This window comes from Mytilus californianus, unplaced genomic scaffold (assembly GCF_021869535.1).
Source record: "Mytilus californianus isolate M0D057914Y unplaced genomic scaffold, xbMytCali1.0.p SCAF_12, whole genome shotgun sequence".
NCBI classification, from domain to species: Eukaryota; Metazoa; Mollusca; class Bivalvia; order Mytilida; family Mytilidae; genus Mytilus; species Mytilus californianus.
The window spans coordinates 26,734,524-26,755,662 of NW_026262604.1; the positions used below are offsets into that span (position 1 = coordinate 26,734,524).

Sequence of the window (21,139 nt, forward strand, 5' to 3'; positions counted from 1 at the left end):
AGGTGTATGTAAACTGAATTGGTCTGTATTTGAGGTACAGTTGATGTGTACCTTAAGTAGACAAAGCCTGTTGAATGTTTTGATGTTAATAGACATCACTATTCATCAGTGCGAAAGCTTTGATGGTAAAACACATCAATATTCATCAAAGTGAGGTCTATGTAGATTATATTGGTCTGCACTTGAGATACAGTTGAAGTGTACCTCAAGTAGACAAAGCTTTCGAAAGTTTTGATGGTTATTCACAACACTTCAATATTCATCAGAGTTGGGTGTATGTAGATTAAATTGGTCTGTACTTAAGGTACAGTTGATTTGTACCTCCAGTAGACAAAGCCTGTTGAACGTTTTGACGGTAATACACATCACTATTCATCAAAGTTGGTTGTATGTACATTGAATTGGTCTGTACTTGACGTAGAGTTGATTTGTACTTGAAATAGACAAAGTTTTCGAAAGTTTTGATGGTAATACACATCAATTTTAATTAAAGCGAGGTGTATGTAGAATGAATTGGTCTGTATTTGAGGTACAGTTGATGTGTACCTCAGGTAGAAAAAGCCTGTTCAAAGTTTTGATGGGAATACACATCAATACTCATCAGAGTTGGGAGTATGTAAGTTGCATTGGTCTGTACTTGAGCTACAGTTGATGCGTGCCTGAATAGACAAAGCCTGTTGAATGTTTTGATCTGAATACACATCACTATTCATCAGAGTTGGGTGTATGTAGATTGAGTAGGTCTGCACTTGATGTACAGTTGATTTGTACTTCAAGTAGACAAAGCTTTGGAAAGTTTGATAGTAATACACATCAATATTCATCAAAGTGAGGTGTATGTAGATTGAATTGGTCTGTATTTGGGGTACAGTTGATGTGTACCTCAGGTAGACAAAGCTTTCGAAAGTTTTGATGGTAATAGACATCAATATACTTCAAAGTGAGGTGTATGTAAACTGAATTGGTCTGTATTTGAGGTACAGTTGATGTGTACCTTAAGTAGACAAAGCCTGTTGAATGTTTTGATGTTAATAGACATCACTATTCATCAGTGCGAAAGCTTTGATGGTAAAACACATCAATATTCATCAAAGTGAGGTCTATGTAGATTATATTGGTCTGCACTTGAGATACAGTTGATGTGTACCTCAAGTAGACAAAGCTTTCGAAAGTTTTGATGGTTATTCACAACACTTCAATATTCATCAGAGTTGGGTGTATGTAGATTAAATTGGTCTGTACTTAAGGTACAGTTGATTTGTACCTCCAGTAGACAAAGCCTGTTGAACGTTTTGACGGTAATACACATCACTATTCATCAAAGTTGGTTGTATGTACATTGAATTGGTCTGTACTTGACGTAGAGTTGATTTGTACTTCAAGTAGACAAAGTTTTCGAAAGTTTGGATGGTAATACACATCAATTTTAATTAAAGCGAGGTGTATGTAGATTGAATTGGTCTGTATTTGAGGTACAGTTGATGTGTACCTCAGGTAGAAAAAGCCTGTCAAAAGTTTTGATGGGAATACACATCAATACTCATCAGAGTTGGGAGTATGTAAGTTGCATTGGTCTGTACTTGAGCTACAGTTGATGCGTGCCTGAATAGACAAAGCCTGTTGAATGTTTTGATCTGAATACACATCACTATTCATCAGAGTTGGGTGTATGTAGATTGAGTAGGTCTGCACTTGATGTACAGTTGATTTGTACTTCAAGTAGACAAAGCTTTGGAAAGTTTGATAGTAATACACATCAATATTCATCAAAGTGAGGTGTATGTAGATTGAATTGGTCTGTATTTGGGGTACAGTTGATGTGTACCTCAGGTAGACAAAGCTTTCGAAAGTTTTGATGGTAATAGACATCAATATACTTCAAAGTGAGGTGTATGTAAACTGAATTGGTCTGTATTTGAGGTACAGTTGATGTGTACCTTAAGTAGACAAAGCCTGTTGAATGTTTTGATGTTAATAGACATCACTATTCATCAGTGCGAAAGCTTTGATGGTAAAACACATTAATATTCATCAAAGTGAGGTCTATGTAGATTATATTGGTCTGCACTTGAGATACAGTTGAAGTGTACCTCAAGTAGACAAAGCTTTCGAAAGTTTTGATGGTTATTCACAACACTTCAATATTCATCAGAGTTGGGTGTATGTAGATTAAATTGGTCTGTACTTAAGGTACAGTTGATTTGTACCTCCAGTAGACAAAGCCTGTTGAACGTTTTGACGGTAATACACATCACTATTCATCAAAGTTGGTTGTATGTACATTGAATTGGTCTGTACTTGACGTAGAGTTGATTTGTACTTCAAGTAGACAAAGTTTTCGAAAGTTTTGATGGTAATACACATCAATTTTAATTAAAGCGAGGTGTATGTAGATTGAATTGGTCTGTATTTGAGGTACAGTTGATGTGTACCTCAGGTAGAAAAAGCCTGTCAAAAGTTTTGATGGGAATACACATCAATACTCATCAGAGTTGGGAGTATGTAAGTTGCATTGGTCTGTACTTGAGCTACAGTTGATGCGTGCCTGAATAGACAAAGCCTGTTGAATGTTTTGATCTGAATACACATCACTATTCATCAGAGTTGGGTGTATGTAGATTGAGTAGGTCTGCACTTGATGTACAGTTGATTTGTACTTCAAGTAGACAAAGCTTTGGAAAGTTTGATAGTAATACACATCAATATTCATCAAAGTGAGGTGTATGTAGATTGAATTGGTCTGTATTTGGGGTACAGTTGATGTGTACCTCAGGTAGACAAAGCTTTCGAAAGTTTTGATGGTAATAGACATCAATATACTTCAAAGTGAGGTGTATGTAAACTGAATTGGTCTGTATTTGAGGTACAGTTGATGTGTACCTCAGGTAGAAAAAGCCTGTCAAAAGTTTTGATGGGAATACACATCAATACTCATCAGAGTTGGGAGTATGTAAGTTGCATTGGTCTGTACTTGAGCTACAGTTGATGCGTGCCTGAATAGACAAAGCCTGTTGAATGTTTTGATCTGAATACACATCACTATTCATCAGAGTTGGGTGTATGTAGATTGAGTAGGTCTGCACTTGATGTACAGTTGATTTGTACTTCAAGTAGACAAAGCTTTGGAAAGTTTGATAGTAATACACATCAATATTCATCAAAGTGAGGTGTATGTAGATTGAATTGGTCTGTATTTGGGGTACAGTTGATGTGTACCTCAGGTAGACAAAGCTTTCGAAAGTTTTGATGGTAATAGACATCAATATACTTCAAAGTGAGGTGTATGTAAACTGAATTGGTCTGTATTTGAGGTACAGTTGATGTGTACCTTAAGTAGACAAAGCCTGTTGAATGTTTTGATGTTAATAGACATCACTATTCATCAGTGCGAAAGCTTTGATGGTAAAACACATCAATATTCATCAAAGTGAGGTCTATGTAGATTATATTGGTCTGCACTTGAGATACAGTTGATGTGTACCTCAAGTAGACAAAGCTTTCGAAAGTTTTGATGGTTATTCACAACACTTCAATATTCATCAGAGTTGGGCGTATGTAGATTAAATTGGTCTGTATTTGGGGTACAGTTGATGTGTACCTCAGGTAGACAAAGCTTTCGAAAGTTTTGATGGTAATAGACATCAATATACTTCAAAGTGAGGTGTATGTAAACTGAATTGGTCTGTATTTGAGGTACAGTTGATGTGTACCTTAAGTAGACAAAGCCTGTTGAATGTTTTGATGTTAATAGACATCACTATTCATCAGTGCGAAAGCTTTGATGGTAAAACACATCAATATTCATCAAAGTGAGGTCTATGTAGATTATATTGGTCTGCACTTGAGATACAGTTGATGTGTACCTCAAGTAGACAAAGCTTTCGAAAGTTTTGATGGTTATTCACAACACTTCAATATTCATCAGAGTTGGGTGTATGTAGATTAAATTGGTCTGTACTTAAGGTACAGTTGATTTGTACCTCCAGTAGACAAAGCCTGTTGAACGTTTTGACGGTAATACACATCACTATTCATCAAAGTTGGTTGTATGTACATTGAATTGGTCTGTACTTGACGTAGAGTTGATTTGTACTTCAAGTAGACAAAGTTTTCGAAAGTTTTGATGGTAATACACATCAATTTTAATTAAAGCGAGGTGTATGTAGATTGAATTGGTCTGTATTTGAGGTACAGTTGATGTGTACCTCAGGTAGAAAAAGCCTGTCAAAAGTTTTGATGGGAATACACATCAATACTCATCAGAGTTGGGAGTATGTAAGTTGCATTGGTCTGTACTTGAGCTACAGTTGATGCGTGCCTGAATAGACAAAGCCTGTTGAATGTTTTGATCTGAATACACATCACTATTCATCAGAGTTGGGTGTATGTAGATTGAGTAGGTCTGCACTTGATGTACAGTTGATTTGTACTTCAAGTAGACAAAGCTTTGGAAAGTTTGATAGTAATACACATCAATATTCATCAAAGTGAGGTGTATGTAGATTGAATTGGTCTGTATTTGGGGTACAGTTGATGTGTACCTCAGGTAGACAAAGCTTTCGAAAGTTTTGATGGTAATAGACATCAATATACTTCAAAGTGAGGTGTATGTAAACTGAATTGGTCTGTATTTGAGGTACAGTTGATGTGTACCTTAAGTAGACAAAGCCTGTTGAATGTTTTGATGTTAATAGACATCACTATTCATCAGTGCGAAAGCTTTGATGGTAAAACACATCAATATTCATCAAAGTGAGGTCTATGTAGATTATATTGGTCTGCACTTGAGATACAGTTGATGTGTACCTCAAGTAGACAAAGCTTTCGAAAGTTTTGATGGTTATTCACAACACTTCAATATTCATCAGAGTTGGGCGTATGTAGATTAAATTGGTCTGTACTTAAGGTACAGTTGATTTGTACCTCCAGTAGACAAAGCCTGTTGAACGTTTTGACGGTAATACACATCACTATTCATCAAAGTTGGTTGTATGTACATTGAATTGGTCTGTACTTGACGTAGAGTTGATTTGTACTTCAAGTAGACAAAGTTTTCGAAAGTTTTGATGGTAATACACATCAATTTTAATTAAAGCGAGGTGTATGTAGATTGAATTGGTCTGTATTTGAGGTACAGTTGATGTGTACCTCAGGTAGAAAAAGCCTGTCAAAAGTTTTGATGGGAATACACATCAATACTCATCAGAGTTGGGAGTATGTAAATTGCATTGGTCTGTACTTGAGCTACAGTTGATGCGTGCCTGAATAGACAAAGCCTGTTGAATGTTTTGATCTGAATACACATCACTATTCATCAGAGTTGGGTGTATGTAGATTGAGTAGGTCTGCACTTGATGTACAGTTGATTTGTACTTCAAGTAGACAAAGCTTTGGAAAGTTTGATAGTAATACACATCAATATTCATCAAAGTGAGGTGTATGTAGATTGAATTGGTCTGTATTTGGGGTACAGTTGATGTGTACCTCAGGTAGACAAAGCTTTCGAAAGTTTTGATGGTAATAGACATCAATATACTTCAAAGTGAGGTGTATGTAAACTGAATTGGTCTGTATTTGAGGTACAGTTGATGTGTACCTTAAGTAGACAAAGCCCGTTGAATGTTTTGATGTTAATAGACATCACTATTCATCAGTGCGAAAGCTTTGATGGTAATACACATCAATTTTCATCAAAGTGAGGTGTATGTAGATTGAATTGGTCTGTATTTGAGGTACAGTTGATGTGTACCGCAGGTAGACAAAGCCTGCCGAAAGTTTTGATTGTAATACACATCTGTACCCCAAGTACATACCAGTGCAACTTACATACACTGAATAAAAAAATGGAGGTGGTAGGGTCATCCTATCCCAACTTTGGACATCAATCTAAAACCTTCCATAACTTTACCCACCTGGGTGTATTGGTTCAGGTAACCTTCGTCAATTGCCTACTAATTGTACATAGTGTGGATAAAACCTTTGCCGTAGGGAGTTTTTAAAAAAATAAAGCAGGGAAGTGATAGGTTCACCCTATCCCAACTTTGCACCTCAATCAAAAACCTTTTAACACTTTACCCATCTGGGTCTTTGGGTCCAGGCAACTTTAGGCAGTTCCCTATCATTTGTACTTAATGTTTGACAAAAGCATTGCCGTAGGATTTTTTTATGAATTAAGAGGGTTGTTGGTAGGGTCACAATACCCGAACTTTGGACCTCAATCAAAAACGCTTCATAACTTTACTCGCCTTGGTCTTGGGTCTAGGCAACCTTAAGCAATTGCCTATCATTTGTACCAAGTTTGGACAAAAGCTTTGCTGTAGGGAATTTTTTTTATGAATTGCAGAATGGAGGAGGTTGTGTCACCCTACCCCAACTTTTGACCTCAATTAAAACAGTTCCACCTTCAACAACCTGGGCGTTTGGGTCAAGGCAACCTTAGGCAATTGCTTATCATTGGTACTTAGTGTGGACAGAAACTTTGTCGTAGGGATTTTTTATGAATTACAGAATAGAGTTGGTAGAGTCGCCCTACCACAACTTTTGACCTCAATCAAAAACCTTGCATAACTTTGCTCACCTGGGTCTTTGTGTTCAGGCAACCTTAGGCAATTGTCTATCAATTGTACCTAATGTGGACAGAAGCTTTGCCGTAGGGATATTTTTTATGAATTAAAGAAAGGAGTTGGTAGGGTCACCCTACCCACACTTTAGACCTCAATCGAAACCCTCCCTGACTTTACCCACCTTGGTCTTTGGGTTTAGAAACCTTTGGCAATTGCCTATCATTTGTACCTAGTGTGGACAAAAGCTTTGTCGTAGGACATTTTTAATGAATTAAAGAATGTAGTTGGTAAGGTCACCCTACCTCAATTTTGGACCTCAATTCCATAATATTAAACACCTAGGTCTTTGGGTCCAGGCAACCTTAGTTAATCCCTTATTATTTGTACCTAGTTTGGACAAAACCTTTGGCGTAAGGAATTTTTAATGAATCAAAGAAGGAAGATGGTATGGTCACCTTACCCAAACTTTGGACCACAATCGAAAAAGTACTATAACATTAACCACTTGGGCCTTTGGGTCCAATATACCTTAGACAAGTGCCTATCATTTGTACCAATAATGGACAAAGTTTTTGTCGTAGGGAATTCTTTATGAATTAAGTTCCATAACTTTATTAACCCGGGTCTTTGGGTCCAGGCAACTGCATATCATTTTTAACTAGTGTGGACAAAAGCTTTGTCGTAGGGAATTTTTTATTATATATTGAAGAAGGGAGTTGGTAAGGTCACCCTACTACAACTTTGGACCTCAATCAAAAAAGTTCCATAACTTTACCAACCTGGGTTGATGGATCCAGTCAACCTTAGGTAATTGCCTATCATTTGTACCAAGTGTGGACAAAAGCTTTCCCGTAGGGAAATTTGTATGAATTAATGAAAGAAGGGGGATGGCAGGGTCTCCTTACCCCAACTGTGGACCTCAATAAAAAAAAGTTCAATAACTTTACCCATTAGATTAACTCCAACTTTTAAGTCAATTTTTTTTTCGTTGCATTTGTGTGTCACTCTTACATTCATCAATCTTCAGATCGAAATACAGTATAATAAATAAATTACCAGAATGACAACATACTTTTGAATAATTAGAAAAATGAACTAGTTCTTTGACAAAAGAAGAAAATTGCGAATAATGGTTATCAGCTTTTATTTCTACTGCAAATTTAACAAAAAAATACTTGTCGTTCCAAAATAGTCGGGTTTTTTTTTCTTCTCCAACGTATATATAGGCTAGATGATTGTATCGTTACACTAGTTTAGTTATTGTCATCAGATTCGGGTTATTGTTCGCTACAAAAATTTAGCTTATGTCTGGTGTTATGCATTGTTTCTTTCCATTATGAATTGTATGTCAACAAAACTAAACCCAATAGACTCTACAGTTCTTTCTGGTTCTAGAAATAAATGAATGCTTTCACCAGAGGACATTATGCATGTCTCATTAGTTTTGCCGTCTGCTACTATAAGTCGCTTTAAGCCAGCTGGTCGTTCAAAGTTAACACTTTACGTAGATTCATTTGGAAGTTCTTGTGAAATCTGAACTCTTACATTTTCTGCATACAAAATGAAACACAACAGGAAATCACCACGGAAAATTGGTTGAAATTTAATACGGAGAGCTCCACCGTAAACATTATACCATTTGAAACTACCTTCGTTGCACACTGGATGTACCTTGCGCACTGCTCGGACGTCTGAATATTCCTCGCTGAAATTAAAAAAAAACTAATTAAATCTGCATAACTCTTCATCGTATTAGTTTGCGACGATCTCGCTCAATGTTACTAGTATACAGGCTTACAAAAAAAAATTAGGGCATGGCGTCCCGATTTAAGGTCCAAATATGGCGTCGGCGACCCAATTTCAGAGTCTCGTGGTCAACCCCTACGGTATGGCGTCCCATTTTTAGGGTCTTATATGGCGATACTATCGGCAAACAGGAAAGTGGTAGCACGACATAAATTAAACATGTGTACACACTACAACTCCCTATCCATGCTTTCATAAAGCTCCAAACCGAATATAAATTCCCTACCATAAAAGTAAAGAAAACGTTAACGAATTCATTTTCTTGCACATAGATCGCCTTTATTATAATTCATTTCGGTTTGGAAAAAGAAACTTTTTTTAAGATAACTATATACGACAAAATAAGAAAAACATTATATAAGATACACATGAAATTTTAAAGAGTTTTCATGTTTTTGGCTAATACAAAATATTTCTGTATATGTATAAATTATGTTATATAGATACAATGGATAAGCGTGGATTCTTGAAAAAGAAACCATGAGCCCGGAGGGCGAATGGTTTGTTTTTCATGAATCTACGCTTATCCATTGTATCTATAACTTAAACTATTGTGTTAATTTCTTTTCAAAATTAAAGCCTTTTCTTAATTAGAAGGTATTGTAAGTGAGTTTAAATAACCATGGTATCGTGTCCAACGATGCATTGATAAATCTCAGATCACAATTAATTGGTTAACAAAATACAAATATAACACTTCTACCTTTAAAGATCTTTATATTATCAGGCACCTGAATGTTATCTGTTTTTACAAAATAAGACATATTCGAACTTATTTCTAATAAAATTGAGAATGGAAATGGGGAATGTGTCAAAGAGACAACAACCCGACCAAAGAGCATATATAAAGAATATATAATAAGTGTGTAACCGAAATTGCTAGCACTCTAGGCACATCACGATTTTCTCGCATAGGAATTTGCAAACAAACATTTGTAAAATTATGTAGTAAAAGAGATGAAATCATACTATATTTATACAACAAAAATTGACAAATAGAATGTAATCATTTTTGTTTCAAACATGTGAAATAGCCAATAATAATCCAAAAAATAAACGGTAAAACTAGCTATTATTACAAAGATATCCACTATAACATGCAAAATTAGAAAAAAAAAACAGAATTGGGACAACAGAGATAATACAGGGATTCGAACCTAAACCGACAAATCCCTATCTTTTAACTCGTTAATTTTAAGCATGCTAACCTCGCGACTACCAACTTATACTATACGACTGCCCATTGTGTATATATAAATGTACAACCCCTGTGTGTCCGATGTTCATTTATATATATAAAATAGACATCTAAGTTGTAACCCATTGGTAGCCGAGAGGTTTTGTCGATGTGTTGATGTCAGTCATTCATAACATATTTCAAGGAAGGGTTCGATTCCCAGTGAAGGCATATACAAATTACAAAATTAAAGGTAAGTTTTTAAATTAATTCCATTAGTGAATAGAAATCAGTAAATTAGCCAATTCAAACTTAATGAAATTAGACACACAAAGGAAACAATTGAATATAATTTGGTGAGTCCATTTCAGTGGCAGATTTAGGAAGCGTTGATTCTAGAAAAAGAATCCACGGTAAATGAATAGGCTGACGTCACCACAATGGTTTAATCATGGATAAATAAGAAAACTTGTGTAGTTTGCGTTATTTTCTACATTTTAAAACCTTTTTAAGACCGACAAGGACTAACAGTTGATTAATATTAAAACAATCTTCGTCAGAACCTTTAAACCTTTCCTTTGAATTGTCTGTGTTTGTAATTGAGGTAATATTTTGTCCTCCGAGATTTTGTCACTAGTTTTAGCACTGCATGCGGTCACAGGGCAATAGTAAGACATGTTAAGATGACAATTTTATATAATTTATAAGTAGATAATATTAACTTACCTGATAGTGCATTCACATTTGTAACATATATTCTGTGATTTGACTATACATGCCATAATTATAAGAATTCTGACAAACAACAAAATAAACTTCCAGCAGATACCCATCTTTTGTTGATATAATTGTTTACACATATTTTTGAACTTGCGTGAACTGTTGAATCAGCTGTTACAAATTAAAATGGGAAATCCCTATTAGTCTAAACATAGATGTACTCACATCTATGGTCTGAACATAATAATGAAAGTGGTATCCTGATAACAAATTATCATCAATGATATCAATGACATTTATGTAATTCCACACATATATCTAAACAGACATGACAGATAAAATTTACAAAATAAAAAAAGGTAAAATAAAAGTTATGCTTGCACTCTAAGTTGTTTCAAGATGGATAAATGTAACCACACGTTTAAATTGTAACATTGTTCAAGAGTTCTAATTAATGCCTGAATAAATTTGACACCTTCCCTGTTTCCATTCTCAATTTTATACATAAAACTTATTTGTTATAGTTGTACCTCGGAAATCCTAGGTGTTTTAAATCATACGTGTTTCAGCAGAGAACTAATAGTTCAAAACTTTCATTTTAATGTCAAAAATATCACAGAACCAAAGTGCCCTGTTCACAGCATCTTCTTGTGTATAGGTCAACTGCAAAAGTTGTCTATTGACATCTGGATACTGGAAGTTTTCACCTAGAAGTTGTCGGAAAATAACATTCATGTCATCTTCGTTTTGAAATTGAAGCTTGAAAATTTTTGCTGACATCTTGAAATGTTAGTTGTAAAATGTACACGGTGCATTCAATCTGGATTGACCTTACAGGTGATTCAAAACCATTATTCTTCAAAGAGGTTCACTAAAGGTAAAATGTTATGAAAATTGTTTGGAAATATACCAGTATTTCATCACTATAAATTTCGAATACATCACGATAGGGTAAGGTGTTTAAGTGATTCTTCTTGATCATTATAATTGACATGGAACTTCAATGATATGCACAAAACATCCTATATAAATTAGAAGATAAGAAAATTTAATACCAGTTGATCGGTTCTTTATTCAGATATACTTTTTATCTCTCCAAAAAATAAATAAAAAAGTAGATTTTTTTAACTAGAATTCAGAAATAAATCGATGTTTTTATATCATTATTAAAAGAGAGCGTAAATCAAAACAGCTTAAAATCATTATTACCTTTGAGATGTTTATAAATATAAGAATTTAGGTCATTCAAAATTGTTAGTTTAACCATTATTTTCGTGTTTAAGCAACGGATACATCTCTAACAGACACAGCCATATTTGTATTGTCATTACGTGGCGTCCGTCGATTATGATCGGCAACAAACAACATGGACACAGTTGCTACAAAAAGGCAATAGTAGTATTCCGGCTTATAAACTAACACAGAGGGTGTTGCACTGTACTTATAAAGTTGTCATAATTTTCTATATATATAGAACCGACCGTGCAAGGGCTGTATAGCCAGTCAAAGTCGTTAAAAACTTCCATTTGTTGTGTATATATAGAAAGGTCTGTGGCTGGCGTGTGAGTGGAGCACCTATATTTTTTTACATGGGTGCCGTATGCATTTGAAAAATATCCGTATTCAGATGATTGACTCTGTCCAAAATTCGATTTATTCGTATGACTTACATGAAATCGGTGCATTGTTTGATAAATTTGCCACACATTGATGTATGATCGGTTGAAATTTTCAATACCGATTCATATATTACGTTCTGTCCCAATTTAGGGGAGGATTGTGGTCCCGCTAACATGTTTAACACCCGCCACATTTTGTATGTATGTGCCAGTCCCAAGTCAGGAGCCTGTAATTCTGTGGTGGTCGTTTGTTGATGTGTTACATATTTGTTTTTTCGTTCATTTTTAGCTCACCTCGCCCAAAGGGCCAAGTGAGCCTTTCTCATTACTTGGCGTCCGTCGTCCGTCGTCGTCCGTCGGCCGTCGTCTGTCGTCCGTCGTCCGTCGTCCGTCGTCCGTTAACTTTTACAAAAATCTTCTCCTCTGAAACTACTTGGCCAAATTTAACCAAACTTGGCCATAATTATCATTGGGGTATCTAGTTTAAAAATATGTCCGGTGATCCGGCCAACTAACCAAGATGGCCGCCATGGCTAAAAATAGAACATAGTGGTAAAATGTAGATTTTGGCTTATATCTCTGAAACCAAAGCATTTAGAGCAAATCTGATTGAATAAAATTGTTCATCAGGTCAAGATCTATCTGCCCTGCTATTTTCAGATGAATTGGACAACCCGTTGTTCGGTTGCTGCCCCTGAATTGGTAATTTTAAGGACATTTTGCCGTTTTTGGTTATTATCTTGAATATTATTATAGATAGAGATAAACTGTAAAAGGCAATAATGTTCAGCAAAGAAAGATCTACAAATAAGTTACGTTGACCAAAATGGTCAGTTGACCTGACCCCTTAAGGAGTTATTGCCCTTTATAGTCAATTTTTCACCATTTTTCGTAAATTTTTGTAATCTTTTACAAAAATCTTCTCCTCTGAAACTACTAAGACAAATTTAACCAAACTTGTCCACAATCATCATTAGGGTATCTAGTTTAATAAATGTGTCCGATGACCCCGCCCGCGCACCAAGATGGCCGATATGGCTAAAAAAAATACTACATAGGGTAAAATGCAGTTTTTGGCTCATATCTCTGAAACCAAAGCATTTAGAGCAATTCTGACGAGGATAATGTTGTTCATAAGGTCAAGATCTATTTGCCCTGAAATTTTCAGACCAATCAGGCAACACGTTGTTTGGGTTGCTGCCCCTGAATTGGTAATTTTAAGAAAATTTTGCAGCCAAGTTCATTATAGATAGAGATAATAGTAAGGAGCAAGAATGTTCAGTAAAGTAAGATCTACAAACACATCACCATCACCAAAACACAATTTTGTCATGAATCCATCTGTGTCCTTTGTTTAATATGCACATAGACCAAGGTGAGCGACACAGGCTCTTTAGAGCCTCTAGTTTGTATATAATTTAGGCCGTTAGTTTTCTCGTTTGAATTATTTTACATCGGTAATTTGTAGGCCTTTTATAGCTGACTATGCGGTAAGGGCTTTGCTCATTGTTGAAGGCTGTATGGTGACCTATACAGTGGAGATCACTTCTAACCTCTTACTAAATCTGTCAGAATCTGTCAGTAGAACTGTTCTAGGACAGAATGTAGAACTGTAATCCTGACACTTTTTTAACAGTTCTAACCTGGAACTGATTTGGTATCACATCAACTGCAGTTGATGTGTACCTCAAGTAGACAAAGCCTGTCGTAAGTTTTGATGGTGATACACAACATATCAATATTCATAAGAGTTGGGTGTATGGAGATTAAATTGATCTGCACTTGAGGTACAGTTGATGTGTACATGAAGAAGACAAAGCCTGTCGAAAGTTTTGATGGGAATACACATCAATACTCATCAGAGTTGGGTGTATGTAAGTTGCATTTGTCTGTACTTGAGATATAGTTGATGTGTACCTGAAGTAGACATAGCCTGTCGAAAGTTTTCATGCCAATACACATCAATATTGATCAAAATGAGGTGTATGTAAGTTGCACTAGTATGTACTTGGGGTACAGTTGATGCGTACCTGAAGTAGACAAAGCCTGTCGAAAGGTTTGATGGGATTACATATCAATACTCATCACAGTAGGGTGTAAGTATGCTGCATTGCTATGAACTTGAGATACAGTTGATGTATACCTCAGGTAGACAAAGCCTGTCGAAAGTTTTCATGCTTATACACATCAATATTCATTAGAGTTGGGTGTTTGTAAGTTGCACTCGTTTGTACTTGAGGTACAGTTGATGTGTACCTGAAGTAGACAAAGCAGGTCAAAACATAGTCAGTATGTGTCCAATGTGACCAGAGGTAACCTAAGTCAAACATGAACAGCGGTGTAAGGTGACCAGAGGAAACCATAGTCAATATTGTTCCGGGAACACAGTTATCGTCCATTGATTTTCCTTGTCTACGAATATAGTCCCTAGGGTGGACAGTGTGTTACTTGCTATTTTTTTATACCCTTTCCATAACCGTTTTCTCAGGCCTATTTGTTGAAATGACCCGAGGTAACCAACGTCAATATATGTGTTAGGTGACCAGAGTTAAAAAAATTGAATACGTGTGTAATGTGACCAGGTCATGATTGTAAGGTGACCAGAGATCAGCATAGTGAATATATGTACAAGGTGACCAGAGGTAACCAAATTAAATGAGTGTGTAATGTGACCAGAGCATCATTGTAACTGGACCAGCGGTAAACATAGACAGTATGTGTCCAAGGTGACCAGAGGTAACCTAAGTCAATATATGAACAGCTGTGTAAGGTGACCAGAGGTAACCATAGTCAATATTGGTCCGGGAACACAGTTATCGTCCATTGATTTTCGTTGTCTACGAATATAGTCCCTAGTGTGGACAGTGTGTTACTTGCTATTTTTGTATACCCTTTCCATAACCGTGTTCTCAGGCCTATTTGTTGAAATGACCCGAGGTAACCAACGTCAATATATGTGTTAGGTGACCAGAGTTAAACAAATTGAATACGTGTGTAATGTGACCAGGTCATGATTGTAAAGTGACCAGAGATCAGCATAGTGAATATATGTACAAGGTGACCAGAGGTCACCAAATTAAATGAGTGTGTAATGTGACCAGAGCATCATTGTAACTGGACCAGCGGTAAACATAGACAGTATGTGTCCAAGGTGACCAGAGGTAACCTAAGTCAATATATGAACAGCTGTGTAAGGTGACCAGAGGTAACCATAGTCAATATTGGTCCGGGAACACAGTTATCGTCCCTTGATTTTCGTTTTCTACGAATATAGTCCCTAGTGTGGACAGTGTGTTACTTGCTATTTTTTTATACCCTTTCCATAACCGTTTTCTCAGGCCTATTTGTTGAAATGACCCGAGGTAACCAACGTCAATATATGTGTTAGGTGACCAGAGTTAAACAAATTGAATACGTGTGTAATGTGACCAGGTCATGATTGTAAGGTGACCAGAGATCAGCATAGTGAATATATGTACAAGGTGACCAGAGGTCACCAAATTAAATGAGTGTGTAATGTGACCAGAGCATCATTGTAACTGGACCAGCGGTAAACATAGACAGTATGTGTCCAAGGTGACCAGAGGTAACCTTTGTCAATATATGAACAGCTGTGTAAGGTGACCAGAGGTAACCATAGTCAATATTGGTCCGGGAACACAGTTATCGTCCCTTGATTTTCGTTTTCTACGAATATAGTCCCTAGTGTGGACAGTGTGTTACTTGCTATTTTTTTATACCCTTTCCATAACCGTTTTCTCAGGCCTATTTGTTGAAATGACCCGAGGTAACCAACGTCAATATATGTGTTAGGTGACCAGAGTTAAAAAAATTGAATACGTGTGTAATGTGACCAGGTCATGATTGTAAGGTGACCAGAGATCAGCATAGTGAATATATGTACAAGGTGACCAGAGGTAACCAAATTAAATGAGTGTGTAATGTGACCAGAGCATCATTGTAACTGGACCAGCGGTAAACATAGACAGTATGTGTCCAAGGTGACCAGAGGTAACCTAAGTCAATATATGAACAGCTGTGTAAGGTGACCAGAGGTAACCATAGTCAATATTGGTCCGGGAACACAGTTATCGTCCATTGATTTTCGTTGTCTACGAATATAGTCCCTAGTGTGGACAGTGTGTTACTTGCTATTTTTGTATACCCTTTCCATAACCGTGTTCTCAGGCCTATTTGTTGAAATGACCCGAGGTAACCAACGTCAATATATGTGTTAGGTGACCAGAGTTAAACAAATTGAATACGTGTGTAATGTGACCAGGTCATGATTGTAAAGTGACCAGAGATCAGCATAGTGAATATATGTACAAGGTGACCAGAGGTCACCAAATTAAATGAGTGTGTAATGTGACCAGAGCATCATTGTAACTGGACCAGCGGTAAACATAGACAGTATGTGTCCAAGGTGACCAGAGGTAACCTAAGTCAATATATGAACAGCTGTGTAAGGTGACCAGAGGTAACCATAGTCAATATTGGTCCGGGAACACAGTTATCGTCCCTTGATTTTCGTTTTCTACGAATATAGTCCCTAGTGTGGACAGTGTGTTACTTGCTATTTTTTTATACCCTTTCCATAACCGTTTTCTCAGGCCTATTTGTTGAAATGACCCGAGGTAACCAACGTCAATATATGTGTTAGGTGACCAGAGTTAAACAAATTGAATACGTGTGTAATGTGACCAGGTCATGATTGTAAGGTGACCAGAGATCAGCATAGTGAATATATGTACAAGGTGACCAGAGGTCACCAAATTAAATGAGTGTGTAATGTGACCAGAGCATCATTGTAACTGGACCAGCGGTAAACATAGACAGTATGTGTCCAAGGTGACCAGAGGTAACCTTTGTCAATATATGAACAGCTGTGTAAGGTGACCAGAGGTAACCATAGTCAATATTGGTCCGGGAACACAGTTATCGTCCCTTGATTTTCGTTTTCTACGAATATAGTCCCTAGTGTGGACAGTGTGTTACTTGCTATTTTTTTTATACCCTTTCCATAACCGTTTTCTCAGGCCTATTTGTTGAAATGACCCGAGGTAACCAACGTCAATATATGTGTTAGGTGACCAGAGTTAAAAAAATTGAATACGTGTGTAATGTGACCAGGTCATGATTGTAAGGTGACCAGAGATCAGCATAGTGAATATATGTACAAGGTGACCAGAGGTAACCAAATTAAATGAGTGTGTAATGTGACCAGAGCATCATTGTAACTGGACCAGCGGTAAACATAGACAGTATGTGTCCAAGGTGACCAGAGGTAACCTAAGTCAATATATGAACAGCGGTGTAAGGTGACCAGAGGTAACCATAGTCAATATTGTTCCGGGAACACAGTTATCGTCCCTTGATTTTCGTTGTCTACGAATATAGTCCCTAGTGTGGACAGTGTGTTACTTGCTATTTTTGTATACCCTTTCCATAACCGTGTTCTCAGGCCTATTTGTTGAAATGACCCGAGGTAACCAACGTCAATATATGTGTTAGGTGACCAGAGTTAAACAAATTGAATACGTGTGTAATGTGACCAGGTCATGATTGTAAGGTGACCAGAGATCAGCATAGTGAATATATGTACAAGGTGACCAGAGGTCACCAAATTAAATGAGTGTGTAATGTGACCAGAGCATCATTGTAACTGGACCAGCGGTAAACATAGACAGTATGTGTCCAAGGTGACCAGAGGTAACATTTGTCAATATATGAACAGCTGTGTAAGGTGACCAGAGGTAACCATAGTCAATATTGGTCCGGGAACACATTTATCGTCCCTTGATTTTCGTTGTCTACGAATATAGTCCCTTGTGTGGACAGTGTGTTACTTGCTATTTTTTTTTATACCCTTTCAATAACCGTGTTCTCCGGCCTATTTGTTGAAATGACCCGAGGTAACCAACGTCAATATATGTGTTAGGTGACCAGATTTAACCAAATTGAATACGTGTGTAATGTGACAAGGACATGATTGTAAGGTGACCAGAGGTCAGCATAGTGAATATATGTACAAGGTGACCAGAGGTAACCAAATAACGTGTGTGTAAAGTGACCAGAGCATCATTGTAACTGGACCAGGGGTAAACATAGTCGGTATGTGTCCAAGTTGACCAGAGGTTACCTAAGTCAATATATGAACAGCGGTGTAAGATGACCAGAGGTAACCATAGTCAATATTGGTTCGGGAACACAGTTATCGTCCCTTGATTTTCGTTGTCTACGAATATAGTCCCTAGTGTGGACAGTGTGTTACTTGCTATTTTTTTATACCCTTTCCATAACCGTGTTCTCCGACCTATTTGTTGAAATAACCCGAGGTAACCAACGTCAATATATTTGTTAGGTGACCAGAGTTAACCAAATTGATTACGTGTGTAATGTGACCAGGTCATGATTGTAAGGTGACCAGAGGTCAGCATAGTTATTATATGTACAAGGTGACCAGAGGTAACCGAATTAAATGAGTGTGTAATGTGACCAGAGCATCATTGTAACTGGACCAGCGGTAAACATAGTCAGTATGTGTCCAAGGTGACCAGAGGTAACCTAAGTCAATATATGAACAGCTGTGTAAGGTGACCAGAGGTAACCATAGTCAATATTGGTCCGGGAACACAGTTATCGTCCTTTGATTTTCGTTGTCTACGAATATAGTCCCTAGTGTGGACAGTGTGTTACTTGCTATTTTTTTTTATACCCTTTCCATAACCGTGTTCTCAGGCCTATTTGTTGAAATGACCCGAGGTAACCAACGTCAATATATGTGTTAGGTGACCAGAGTTAAACAAATTGAATACGTGTGTAATGTGACCAGGTCATGATTGTAAAGTGACCAGAGATCAGCATAGTGAATATATGTACAAGGTGACCAGAGGTCACCAAATTAAATGAGTGTGTAATGTGACCAGAGCATCATTGTAACTGGACCAGCGGTAAACATAGACAGTATGTGTCCAAGGTGACCAGAGGTAACCTAAGTCAATATATGAACAGCTGTGTAAGGTGACCAGAGGTAACCATAGTCAATATTGGTCCGGGAACACAGTTATCGTCCCTTGATTTTCGTTTTCTACGAATATAGTCCCTAGTGTGGACAGTGTGTTACTTGCTATTTTTTTATACCCTTTCCATAACCGTTTTCTCAGGCCTATTTGTTGAAATGACCCGAGGTAACCAACGTCAATATATGTGTTAGGTGACCAGAGTTAAACAAATTGAATACGTGTGTAATGTGACCAGGTCATGATTGTAAGGTGACCAGAGATCAGCATAGTGAATATATGTACAAGGTGACCAGAGGTCACCAAATTAAATGAGTGTGTAATGTGACCAGAGCATCATTGTAACTGGACCAGCGGTAAACATAGACAGTATGTGTCCAAGGTGACCAGAGGTAACCTTTGTCAATATATGAACAGCTGTGTAAGGTGACCAGAGGTAACCATAGTCAATATTGGTCCGGGAACACAGTTATCGTCCCTTGATTTTCGTTTTCTACGAATATAGTCCCTAGTGTGGACAGTGTGTTACTTGCTATTTTTTTATACCCTTTCCATAACCGTTTTCTCAGGCCTATTTGTTGAAATGACCCGAGGTAACCAACGTCAATATATGTGTTAGGTGACCAGAGTTAAAAAAATTGAATACGTGTGTAATGTGACCAGGTCATGATTGTAAGGTGACCAGAGATCAGCATAGTGAATATATGTACAAGGTGACCAGAGGTAACCAAATTAAATGAGTGTGTAATGTGACCAGAGCATCATTGTAACTGGACCAGCGGTAAACATAGACAGTATGTGTCCAAGGTGACCAGAGGTAACCTAAGTCAATATATGAACAGCTGTGTAAGGTGACCAGAGGTAACCATAGTCAATATTGGTCCGGGAACACAGTTATCGTCCATTGATTTTCGTTGTCTACGAATATAGTCCCTAGTGTGGACAGTGTGTTACTTGCTATTTTTGTATACCCTTTCCATAACCGTGTTCTCAGGCCTATTTGTTGAAATGACCCGAGGTAACCAACGTCAATATATGTGTTAGGTGACCAGAGTTAAACAAATTGAATACGTGTGTAATGTGACCAGGTCATGATTGTAAAGTGACCAGAGATCAGCATAGTGAATATATGTACAAGGTGACCAGAGGTCACCAAATTAAATGAGTGTGTAATGTGACCAGAGCATCATTGTAACTGGACCAGCGGTAAACATAGACAGTATGTGTCCAAGGTGACCAGAGGTAACCTAAGTCAATATATGAACAGCTGTGTAAGGTGACCAGAGGTAACCATAGTCAATATTGGTCCGGGAACACAGTTATCGTCCCTTGATTTTCGTTTTCTACGAATATAGTCCCTAGTGTGGACAGTGTGTTACTTGCTATTTTTTTATACCCTTTCCATAACCGTTTTCTCAGGCCTATTTGTTGAAATGACCCGAGGTAACCAACGTCAATATATGTGTTAGGTGACCAGAGTTAAAAAAATTGAATACGTGTGTAATGTGACCAGGTCATGATTGTAAGGTGACCAGAGATCAGCATAGTGAATATATGTACAAGGTGACCAGAGGTAACCAAATTAAATGAGTGTGTAATGTGACCAGAGCATCATTGTAACTGGACCAGCGGTAAACATAGACAGTATGTGTCCAAGGTGACCAGAGGTAACCTAAGTCAATATATGAACAGCGGTGTAAGGTGACCAGAGGTAACCATAGTCAATATTGTTCCGGGAACACAGTTATCGTCCCTTGATTTTCGTTGTCTACGAATATAGTCCCTAGTGTGGACAGTGTGTTACTTGCTATTTTTGTATACCCTTTCCATAACCGTGTTCTCAGGCCTATTTGTTGAAATGACCCGAGGTAACCAACGTCAATATATGTGTTAGGTGACCAGAGTTAAACAAATTGAATACGTGTGTAATGTGACCAGGTCATGATTGTAAGGTGACCAGAGATCAGCATAGTGAATATATGTACAAGGTGACCAGAGGTCACCAAATTAAATGAGTGTGTAATGTGACCAGAGCATCATTGTAACTGGACCAGCGGTAAACATAGACAGTATGTGTCCAAGGTGACCAGAGGTAACATTTGTCAATATATGAACAGCTGTGTAAGGTGACCAGAGGTAACCATAGTCAATATTGGTCCGGGAACACATTTATCGTCCCTTGATTTTCGTTGTCTACGAATATAGTCCCTTGTGTGGACAGTGTGTTACTTG

At 37.3% G+C, this 21,139-nt stretch overlaps 1 long non-coding RNA gene across 1 annotated transcript; it reads right to left on the reverse strand.

The window, feature by feature from the left end:
• Positions 1-7,690: 7,690 nt before the first annotated feature.
• LOC127721628 (uncharacterized) lies at positions 7,691-10,450 on the reverse strand. Its single transcript, XR_007991366.1, has 2 exons — positions 10,273-10,450; positions 7,691-8,268 (listed from the first exon to the last, which is right to left on the reverse strand). It is a non-coding gene; the product is annotated as an uncharacterized LOC127721628 (long non-coding RNA).
• Between the last annotated feature and the right edge of the window lie 10,689 nt (positions 10,451-21,139).